The sequence below is a fragment of the Phaseolus vulgaris genome, chromosome 6 (genome assembly GCF_000499845.2).
Source record: "Phaseolus vulgaris cultivar G19833 chromosome 6, P. vulgaris v2.0, whole genome shotgun sequence".
Taxonomy (NCBI): Eukaryota; Viridiplantae; Streptophyta; class Magnoliopsida; order Fabales; family Fabaceae; genus Phaseolus; species Phaseolus vulgaris.
This window is the reverse complement of record NC_023754.2, coordinates 11,390,637-11,402,607: the sequence shown is the minus strand read 5'-3', so window position 1 is coordinate 11,402,607 and position 11,971 is coordinate 11,390,637. Positions and strand designations below refer to the sequence as shown.

The 11,971-nt window shown below is 29.1% G+C and overlaps 2 non-coding genes and 1 pseudogene across 2 annotated transcripts; all 3 read left to right on the top strand.

Annotated features, from left to right (window-relative positions):
• Positions 1-4,788: 4,788 nt before the first annotated feature.
• Positions 4,789-4,949, top strand: LOC137833723 (U1 spliceosomal RNA). The gene has a single exon (XR_011084792.1). It is a non-coding gene; the product is annotated as a U1 spliceosomal RNA (small nuclear RNA).
• Positions 4,950-8,664: 3,715 nt separating this feature from the next.
• Positions 8,665-8,816, top strand: LOC137833753 (U1 spliceosomal RNA; annotated as a pseudogene).
• A 1,325-nt stretch (positions 8,817-10,141) lies between these two features.
• Positions 10,142-10,300, top strand: LOC137833742 (U1 spliceosomal RNA). Its single transcript, XR_011084808.1, has one exon. It is a non-coding gene; the product is annotated as a U1 spliceosomal RNA (small nuclear RNA).
• The last annotated feature ends 1,671 nt before the right edge of the window (positions 10,301-11,971 follow it).

The window sequence follows — 11,971 nt, the reverse complement described above, 5'->3', positions numbered from 1 at the left end:
TCTGAGATAAATTTATTCTTGTTTTAAAAGTTTACGAAAATCCTCTTTAAACAATTCACTCCCCCTCTAGTTTAAAGTCATCCATTCTAACACAATTGACATTTCAAGAAAAAGTTCCCTTGTTAGGTCTGTGCAGCAACTGTGATGTGGGTCACCACATACTCCTACTGGGGTCACCACATACTGCAACCCTCTAAGTTTACTAGATTTCTGCTCACTTGTCACTGCCTTACACTCATGCCCTCTAAAGTCTTGATCTAACACACTTTCTTCCCACATCATGCACATCCCAAACCATAAACATGAACACTCACTTCATATTTCCATAACAAGTTTCATTGGGTTTGTGCAGGAAGTAAGAAGTGGGTCACCACATATTCCCTGAAGGGTCACCATGTACTGTTAGTCTCTAACTTTACTAAATTTTGGGGTTAATTCACAGGGTCCTACTCTCATAGCCTCTAAATAACTCATTTAATCCACTTTCTCCCCATTGACATTTCAAGAAAAAGTTCCTCAGTTAAGTTTGTGCAGGAAGTCTCATGTGGGTCACCACATACTCCTACTAGGGACACAACATACTGCAACCCTCTAAATTTAGTGAACATTGTGGTTACTTGACACTATCCTACTTTGATGGCCTATATAAAAAACCGATTTAACCCACTTTCTTCCCACCTAGTGCCCTCCCCAACCAACATCAACACTAACACAAACACTAACACTCTCTTTTTAACTTTCTTATCCATGTCAACATTACAAAATTTCCTTAAAAAATGTGGTACCTCATCAACCTAACATTCCAAACAAACACTCTGCATTATTTTTACAGTAAGACACATATTTCCAACAACAAAATATTTTCCACAAAAAATCAAGTCATACTCCAGAAAAATGGGTCCCGATTTTTGGACAACTCTAAATGAGTTGCTCCACCAATCCCTTTTCTTTGTGTATCCTAACATGCTACTATGAAAAAAAATACTACAATAATAGTGAAATACAGACCCACAAAGACCCACAAAGTAAACCCAACATCAAATACGAATATACATTTATCTTAGCAGTCTATGCGAAAAATCAGTTTTGGCTCATACAAGGGTCACCACAGGACAAATAACAGGAATGACCCAACAACAAAAATCACACAACAACAAGGTTTCACTTAATAAACAAATGAAAAAAAAATAAATGTATTACCTTTCAAAACAGGATGTGCAAGAGGAGAACGCCACCCAACCACCGTGAAAACAGGATGTCCAAGATGACACCACCGCCCAACCACCGTGAAAGAAGGATATCGAAGACGACACCACCACCAAGCCACCTTGAAAATAGATGCACCTATGACGACCACGAACGCTGCTGCAAATAAAGGTTGCGGAGAACTTGGAACAAATAGCTTGCGGAGAAGACGATGTGATGGAGAAGACGATGTGGTGGAGAAGAAGAAACCTAATTTTAGCCCCTTTCTTAAAACCTAATTTCACATTCTACCGCACCCTAAACACTAAATTTCAGATTTTGCCTGGACCCCACAATTCAAATAAAATAATATTTGTTCTGCCACGTTGGCAGTTGTATGGTGGAGCAACTCATTTAGAGTTGTCCAAAAATCGGGACCCATAAAATTTATATACCTTTACCAATATATCTTCAATTATGCCATATGGATGTTTTATTGATCTGTCAGTTAACTGCAATGTCATCTTTGTAGGTAGTATTTCAACATCTCCAATTTTCTTCAATATAGATAGAGGCATGAGATTAATACTTGCTCCAAGATCTAATAATGTTTTTTTCACTGTAAAATTTCCTATCGAGACTGTCAAAGTAAAACTCCTTGGATCTCTAGAAAGATTTCTAAATTATTGCACTACAACCCACTTCTAATTTCACAGTCTCTTGCTCCTTCAATCATTTCTTCTTTGTCAACAGATCCTTCATAAACCTGACATAAGTGGACATTTGTTCCAAAGCTTCAATAAAAGGGATATTGATATCTAATTGCTTAAGAATTTCACAAAATTTGATAAATTGTCCTTCTATATTCTTCCTTGAAGGAGCATGTGGGTAATGTAAATCTAGGATTGGAGCACTCTTTTATATTCTCATTTTTTTCATTTTTCTTTTCTTCCTATACACTCTCTTTTTCTTTCTCCTCTTCTTTTTCCCCCTCACTCTCAATTTTTATTTCTTCAATTTTTTTCTCCTTATCAACAATCAAATTATCACCAATCCCCTTTCTTATAATTATTCCACTTCTAGTGGTGACTAACTTACATTGCTCCTTGGACTTCTTCAACTGTTGTGCAATCTGTCCCATTTGTGTCTCCAAACTTTGAACATCAACATCAAAGTTCTTTTGGTTGGACAATGATGCTTGCATAAATTTCTCCAAAGCATCCTCCAATTTGCTTATTTTCTCTTGGGATGAAGGATATAGTGGTTGTTGTTGTTGAAGAAATGGACCTTGCTTAAAACTTTGATTTTGATTGCTTCTCCAACCTTGAAGATAATTAATTTTGTTGAAGAACACACCTTGCCTCCCTTAATTTCTCATATAATGAGCCTCTTCTTCAAATGAAAGCACCAGGCTTAGAACAACTCGCCTTGGTAATCAAAGGTTCGAATTATTTTTATAAGCACATTGACCAATAAAAACTAATTTAAAAACTAATAAATTTTTCAATATTTAAAATAGTATTTAATTTAGTCAATATAGTTATTAATTATTTTTAATCTTTAAAATTAATTTTTATCTAATAACTTTTTTAATGTTTTATTATCATCATCCAAAGAGTTTGAGGTAAGAAAAATTATCATAAGTGTGTAAAGAGAATGAAAATAGTGGAAAATAAGATAAATTTTTTTATCAGCATTGTTTATTAATAATTTTGTTGTTATTATAATTAAAAACTAAAGAACAGTGTCAACAATTTTTTCCAGAATTTGTTAAAAAAATTAATTTAGTGTGAAGTTAGAAAAAAATTATTAAAATCTTAATATCCTGAAAAGTAAATTCTTAACTTCAAATAAAATCTTTGGTTTTTTAAAAATAGAAATAAAAAAAAAAATAGTTTAAACCAATTTTAAATGTTTTTTATCTATTTAATTTTCAATATAAAACTAAATATTATTCATTTTGAAGAATATAAATATTAAAATATAATTTTCTTTGTGAGATTAAAATTAGTTAGGAAAATAAGAAAGAGGGTAAGCCAAAGATTTTGAATTATTATTTTTTATACATCTCTTATTTTATATTTTTATTTCCTAATTTTTTTCATAATATTCCAGCTTTATTTTATGTCTCTTTTGATACGCGTTATATCTATCTTAATCACTCTTTCTTTATATATTTGATTTTACTTTATTTACGATTTTACAATTATTCTATTTTTCACTTGTGTAAATTTCTGAATATATTATTATTATTATTATTACTTGTGTAAACTCAGACATTTTTTATACATTTTTTCATGCAGTAAACAAATATTTAAAATGAATAAACTCAAAATCAATTCTATATTCCTGGCATTCGAGGAAAAACATGTAGTTTTGGTTAAATTTTCAATTTTATGCATTTTTTTTTCTTTTATTTTATTTAAATGTCTCATATATTTGCACATACTCATTTGGGTATATAGAAAATAAATTAAATATGATGTATAATAAATATGATTAGAAAATAATAAATTCATTTTTAGCTTTTGTCAATTTCATATCTATTAACTCCAATTATCATTCTCACGTTCAATTTTTATTTTCTCTAACTATTTTCATTTCTTATTATTTGCTTGACTTATATTGTGTTTTGTAATGGCAGTTATGATTTTAGAAAAAAAAAATTAATTATTTTTTTCTAATGTTGTAATTTAAATTTTGTTATATTTAAACAAGTATTGTGCATTGCATAAGTCAAGTACCATTATTAATGAATATTGATCCTTGGTAGAGATTTTCATTAGCCAAGATAATGCATTCCTCAGTGTTATCAACAATCACATCAAAAGAATTGATGCACAAATCTAAGAATTTATAATGTATACAACACATTGGAGATAACTATTGCTGTCAACGTAATGGAATAGTGCTTCAATCACACAATTATTGAGATCAAAATATTTTACTAGGATTTGATTCATCTAAAGTGAGTAAAATAAAATAAGTCATTTCAATCAATAATGAGAAATATCTATGTGTATGCAATATCAATGATTACGATTACTTATTTTACTTTCTAAGTTCAATTGCTTACTTTATAGGATCTAGATCTATTTTACAACAAGTAGAAAAAAAGTAAAACTTCTCAACGTACCACAATTCCTGTCACGGTAACTCTTGATATCTAAAACTAGTTACTACTAGTAACTTGCTTTTAGCCTCTCAAATACTTCTGGTTTTCACAATCTATGGAACCATGCATGCAACAGTATACAATACCTTTTGACTTTGTGAGACAATGTCAATAATTTACCATATCAAAATTAAGAAATTATATATCATCTTACCAATTACTTCTTGTTTCTCAGCAACTCAACATTTATTACTTTGTTTAGACATAACAATTTCCTGATTTATTTATTTGTTATTCTTTATAAAAATTAAATAAGCTTCGTACTCATGCAAACTAACAGATGTCGATGAAGAGAATCATTTGTAGAGAAAAATGATTAAGTTAAGACATGTGCAGAGTATACAAATGTGTTAATCCCACATTGTTCAATATAGATTAACTAATGAGAACCAAAGAATATAAAATGAAAGTGCGTATGATTATTTTTCATACTTACCTGGACGGGGTCTATGGTTGATCATGAAGGCCCATGGCCTAAGGCAGTAACTTCCATTGCACATTGGAGGGGTAATGCTTTAAGGTCTGTCAAAAATGGCAGAGCCTACATCATAATTTGTGGTAGTGGGGCTTGCGTTCGCGCAGCTCCTTTTGTACAATTTTTAAATTTCACATCTTGATTTTGTACTATGTAACTAAAACATCATTTTTATTTTCTTTTTTTATGATATTGTATTGTCTATAATACATATATTACATTCTTATTGTTTATTTAACCGTCTTTAGGTCTATATATTAAACTATCATTGTTTTAAGATTACTATAATTTTATCCTTTAGAAAAATTAACACATGTTATTAGTTTTTAATGAAATATATATATATATATATGTGTGTGTTTTTCCATTATTTACTTGTGAGGTTTGATATAGTTTTATTCTCCATAGTGATTTAGTTTTTAAATAATAATTGTATTCAATATGAAAAAAATGTTTTCTTTCTCTCATGTAGCACATGTTGGTCCAACTTTTTGAACCAAAACCTTATTCAGTTATTCTAAATTTAACTAGAAATATGACCTTCAAAATCAGGAAAAATGAGAGAGACATTGTCACTTTTATGTGTTGTTTATGTTAGTTTGAGGGAATAGGTTTGCTTCTAAGGAAGAAGACAACATTATTACAATATAAGGATATACCTCTCATATTTTCATTTCATATTGCTCTGTTAATTAATTATTATCTTACTACAAATTCTAGCTTTTGAATCTGTAATCCCACAATAAGATTGCACTCTACGGTTGTGATGTGTCGTAAATTAACAATCATTCAATGACACCAAGTGCAAGCCATTAGTACTTTTCTCTATTTTTTTACAAGTTGGTATTTTCAAATAATTTATTATTCCGGGCAGAAAGCAAATATCTTAATGCACTTGGTGGCCAAGATAGATGAAGAGAGTCATCTTAAGGGAATAATAATTAAGCTTTGTTTTTTAAGATACAAAAGAAGTATTCTAAGTCCCACATTGGTGAAAGGCTAGTAAGAAGTGAAGAGCTTGGACTACAAAATAGAAATGTGTGTAAATGGACAACATACTTACCTGGAAGACATTAATGAGTGATAAAAAAAAAATTATGGTGTATGGTAGTGACATAGTCAGAATCATAAATATTTGAATGCACACTACATAATTAATTGTTTTATTTAGTATGTTATTTGATGTTATTTGATACTACAAAAGAATAAACCAGGTGAACACTCAATGAAGAATTGCTCGTACTTTTAATATTTTAATATATCTAAATATTCATAAAAGAAAAACTCACAAATTGATCGTAATCAACACAACACACTATAATAATAATATATATATATATATATAAAAGTATTCATAAAATATCCAATATCTTTAAATCTTACCTCTATGTATTTATATCACATCCAATCTTTAAAGTCTTTCAACATAGACTGGATTTATCTTTAAAGTCTTTAATATAATTTTCAAGTAACTTATTTCATTCTGATAGAAGAAATTATAAGCAACCTTAAACAATTTATTATTTTATATATTTTTTTGTTTAAACTAGATTATAATGTATACTAATATAATATTAATGATGGTAGTAAGTATTGTGCATTAAACTGTACAAATACTACAATATAATTCTTCTCCCAATCTATGAATCCTTGAAATATTTTTTTTTTTTCCTTTCGAATTGTTCTTGTATTAAAAAATTATGTGCAATTAATGTTGTGAGCATCAAAATTGGTGCTTTATAGAGGGTTAGAGGGTGCTGCAGAGCACAAGGTTGTATCTTAAGAACACCACACAGTGCCCGAGGAAGGAAATGAAATCAGGTATAGAAAGTTGTACTACAAATTTATCATATAAAGTTAAAAACAACTAAATTTTAATATTCATGGTATAAGTAAGAAAAATAATATTTTATCTAATACACACGATAAAATATAATTATATTGAGTATGAGTTAAGTACAGCAATAGGTAACACCAAAAAAAAAATATATATATATAATAATAATAATAATAATAATAATAATAATAATAATAATAATTTCTTAAACAAATAACAAAAATAGCAAAAGAACAATACTATCTTTATATTAAAAAAGAAATGAAATAACCTGGAAAACACAAGTTTGTCAATAAGTCATATTAATCGAAAATATAAAAAAATAAAGATCACAATATAAAATATAAAGAAAAATATTTAAAGTAAATAAAAATTAAAAATAAGGATCACATTATTTTTATCTTTATCTTAATTCTGTATTGAAAAAGAAGTTAATAATTTCATCAAATAAGCAAAAGTATAACTAATACATGGTTATCATAGCACTATGAATTATATTTGAGATTCTTTGGTGGCAATTCATCAACACTAAATTCAACAAATTTATTTTTTCCATAATCTTTTTAGTCTTCCATAAATCAAGCAACAACACTTTTAATCAATTTGTACAACTCATTTATTTAATCAATTTGTACAACTCATTTAAGTTCCATGAGTACAAAACTAATATAAGCTTCCACTTTTTTATATCTTTTCAAATTGGATAATTGACCAACCAACAAGACAAACATCAAACTAAATGAAAAGTAATCAACACTATCCAAAATTTTCACATAAGAATTAAAAAAAAAATATACGGAGACGTTCTGAAAGAATAACTTGACAGTACAACAGTAGCAGTGTTCCAATTTCAAAATAAAAAATATAAGCAAAATCTCATTTTCCACCTTCACTCTGGGTCATGTGCACTTGATTTTTTGAAATTTATAAATATACAACACAAAAATGTAAAACTTTTCATCTTTTCTAACATGATTCTCAAAATGCAAAACTACCAGTATTATGTGTTGGATTGCATGCTTTTACCTGTGTATAAGAGCTTAGGGAGGAAAAAGAACACACAATTTTTTTTCTTACCATTATTAATGAATATTGATCATTGGCAGAGATTTTCATTAGCCATGATAATGCATTGGCCACTCCTATCAACAATGACATCAAAAGTACTAGTTCACAAATCTAAAAGAAGTTATAATGTATACAACATATTGGAGATAACCCATAGGACTAACATGCGTCGAATTTCACTAATTGCTACATTATTTTTAGTATATAGATCACCATATATGTCCAACATAATGAAAATAGTGTTTCAATCACATAACTTTTGTGATCAAAATATTTTACTAGGATCTGATTCATCTAAAGTAAGTAAAATAAAATAAGCCATTTTAATCATTGATGATAAATATCTATATGTGTATGCAATATCAATGATTACGATTACTTATTTTACTCTAAGTTTAATTTTTCACTTTAGAAGATCTAGATTTGTTTTACTACAAGTAGAAAGAAAGTAAAATTTCACATAATAACACAATTCCTCTCACAAAGTACCTTACTTTTAGCCTCTCAAATACTTTTGATTTTCACAGTCTGTGAAACCATGCAAGCATCAAGGTTTAGATACATTACTCGATTACTCTTTGGCTCTATGAGACAATGTCAATAAATTACCATATCAAAATTTTGAAATTATATAGCATCTTACCAATTACTTTTTGTTTCTTAGCAACTCAACATTTATTACTTTGTTTGGAAATGACAATTTACTTATTTGTTTTGGTAATATTTGTTATTCTTTATAGAAATCAAAGGGGCTTCATACTCATGCAAACAAACAAATGTTGATGAAGAGAATCATTTGTAGAGGAAAATGATTAAGTTAAAACACGTGCAGAGTATACAAATGTGATAATCCCGCATTGCTCAGTATAGATTAACTAATGAGAACTACAAAATATAAAATGAAAGTGTGTACGATTATTTTCCATACTTACGGGGTCTATGGTTGATCATGAAGGCCCATGGTCTAAGGCAGTAACTTCCATTGCACATTGGAGGGGTATTGCTTGGTCTGTCAAAAATGGCAGAGCATACGTCATAATTTGTGGTAGTGGGGCTTGCGTTCGCGCAACTCCTTTTGTATAGTTTTTTAAATTTCTTATCTTGATTTTGTACTATATAAGTAAAACATCATTTTTATTTTCTTTTTTTATGATATTGTATTGTCTATAATACATGTATTCCTTATACTTTATTTAGCCTTCTTTTAGGTCTACATATTAAACTATCATTGTTTCACGATTACTGTAATTTTATCCTTTTGAAAAATACAAAATTAACATATGTTATCAGTTTTTAATGAAATATATATAGGATATTTATTGATAGGAAAATTATTTTAGTAAGCCATATTTATTATTGTTCTTTATCTCTTCCTATATATGTAAACTTTAAATAGTAGAGTATAGAACAAAGACCTTTTTTTATTATTATAAACACGACAAAGTGCACATGATGTGTAGTTGACCATTGCATATTTAGGATCTCACTCGTTTAGTGTGTATATGTGTGAAGGAGGTGTTTAGTTTGTTTTAGCTAGAGTTATGAAGAATATTTCTTTTAATATACGTTGATTGGTAGAGTTCCTTTCTGGTTTGGTTAGGTGGAGCACCAAAGACCTTATATAGGTCACCTATAATTGAAATTCACAAGTTATGAATATTTTATATTTTATATTTATCTGTTTCCATTATTTACTTGTCAGCTTTGATAGTTTTGTCTTCAACATTGATTTAGTTTTTAAATAATAAATGCATTCAATACGGAAAAAGTGTTTTCTTTCTCTCATGTAGCACATGCAAGTCCAACTTTTTTGAACCAAAACCTGGTTTACTTATTCTGAATTTAACTAGAAATGTGGCCTTCAAATTTAGGAAAATGAGAGAGACATTGTCACTTTTATGTGTTGTTTATGTTGGTTTGAGGGAATAGAACTGCTTCTAAGGAAGAATACAACATTATTACAACATATGGATATATCTTTCATATTTTCATTTCACAATGCTCTATTAATTAATCAAGTATTTTACTACAAATTCAGTCATTTTTCTTTCAAATACTTTAGTTTTGGAGTTTGTAATCCCACAATAAGATTGCACTTTGTTGTTGATGTTTCCTAAATGAACAATCATTATGTGACACCAAGTGCAAGCCATTATTATTACTTTTCTCTATATTTTTTGTTACAAGTTGATATTTTCAAGTAATGTATTATTCTGAGCAGAAAGCAAGTATCTTAATGCACTTGGTGGTAAAGGTAGAATAAGATAGGCATCTTAAGGGGATAATGATTAAGCTCTATTTTTTAAGATACAAAAAAAGTATTTCAAGTCTCACATCGTTGAAAGAGTAGTAAGAAGTGAGGAACTTGGACTACAAAAGAAAAGTGGTTGTGAGGGGCAACATGCTTACCTAGACGACACCAATGAGTGATCAAGAGACTCATGGTGTAGGGTAGTGACTTTCATTGCACCTGGGAGGGGTGTTGCTCTAAGGTTTGTCCAAGTGGCAAATCTTATGTCATAATTTGTGGTAGAGAGGGTTTGCGTTCGCGCAGCCCTATAGTAATAATCATGAATCTTTGAATGCACATTTTATAATATATTTATTTTATTTATTATATGTATTTTATGTCTTTAGTAGTTACTAGTTATACATATTTGAACTAAATTTTGATGAAGATTGTACTAGTTTTGTAAAAGAGGTCAAATACTACCACACAATAAACAACAAGAATATTACAAAAGAATAAATCAAGTGGACTCTCTCAGTAGTAGAAAATATTTCAATCTCATATAAAATGATTTTGAAATAAAAGTTGGATAAATTTTTAATTTTATTATTTAATAAATTAAAATTGCATGTTAAATTTACTTGTAAAATTATTCAATAGACTCGTCATTTTAAATGATTAAACAAAAAGCTTAGAACTACTCATGTTCTAAGCGATTCTATTGATAAAAAATAATTATCTAATTGATTGCATTTTTTTTCTAGTCATTCCATACCTATATAAGAATATTTTAATATATTAAAAATATTTGTTAATCAATTAAAAAATCTTATTGTCAAGAAATACTTTAATGCATTTTGAGAAGTTTTCTAGTGAACATTTTGTTGGGTTTAATAGTGCCAAAGTTCAAGAGGGGGGTGAATTGACCTTTTAAAACTTTCTCGCAGAAACAGTGTTTAACACAGTTTACAGAAAATAAATCGATTTATGTGTAAATGAACAGATTTATTTTGGCACTGTTTGTGTATTTGAAAAGCTTTTATTAAGCTAGATTTATCACAAGATTATGCAAAGGAATTTTCCAGAAACACACACACAGATATCAGGTTGAAAAACAGTGAAACACAAAAACAGCAAACCTTAATTCCAATTAATGTGATTTAGGTTCAGTTAAAGACTTGACAATTAGTGAGGCAATCTATCACACTCAACCTGTTTTATTAGTCTTTAACAGATTATCAGTGTTCTTATTGAAACCAGACAGTTTTCCAGAAATTAAGAACAGTATGCACAGCGCCCAGAAAGAACAGATTTATTTTCAATTGAACAGATTTATTTCTTTGCTGTTTTATCAATTATGCAGAAACAAAATTGCAGAGAATGAGAGAGAATGAACACAAGCAGTTATACTGGTTCACTCAACTGAGCTACATCCAGTCTTCACCAAAACCAGGTGGAAATCACTAAAACACAGTACAACCAAGTACAATTCCCACTGTTCTTGAAACCTACAAGAACTTAGGTACTCTTGCTAAAAAAACCTATTTCAGCACACACCCACTCTTCAAGAAAACCTATCAAGAAGAGTGTTCAACCAAACTATTACAAGAAATGTGAAGTGAAACGACTACACTTGATTGAGGATACAAAGATCTGCCTTAAACCAGTAGGCAAGATTGCTAGAACAGTAGCTGCACCTCACACCAAGCTTTTGGAACCAAACCAAGAACAAGCACTTTGTGATTTTCGAAATCTTTGAAGAACAAATGCTAATCCTTTGTAAACTCTTAATTCTCTGTTGTCAAACTTGTTTTTGCAAAATGTATGAACGATGTTTAAACTCATAAACAAGTTTTCATTTTATAGAAAACCAACTTATAACAGAATTTTGAAAAACAGTTAAAGTTGTTATAAAATGAACAGATTGAAAATAAAATGAACAGATTTATTTTCAAAAGCAGTTAGAGAATTTGTTAAGTGAGGAGACTTAGTCAACCATTC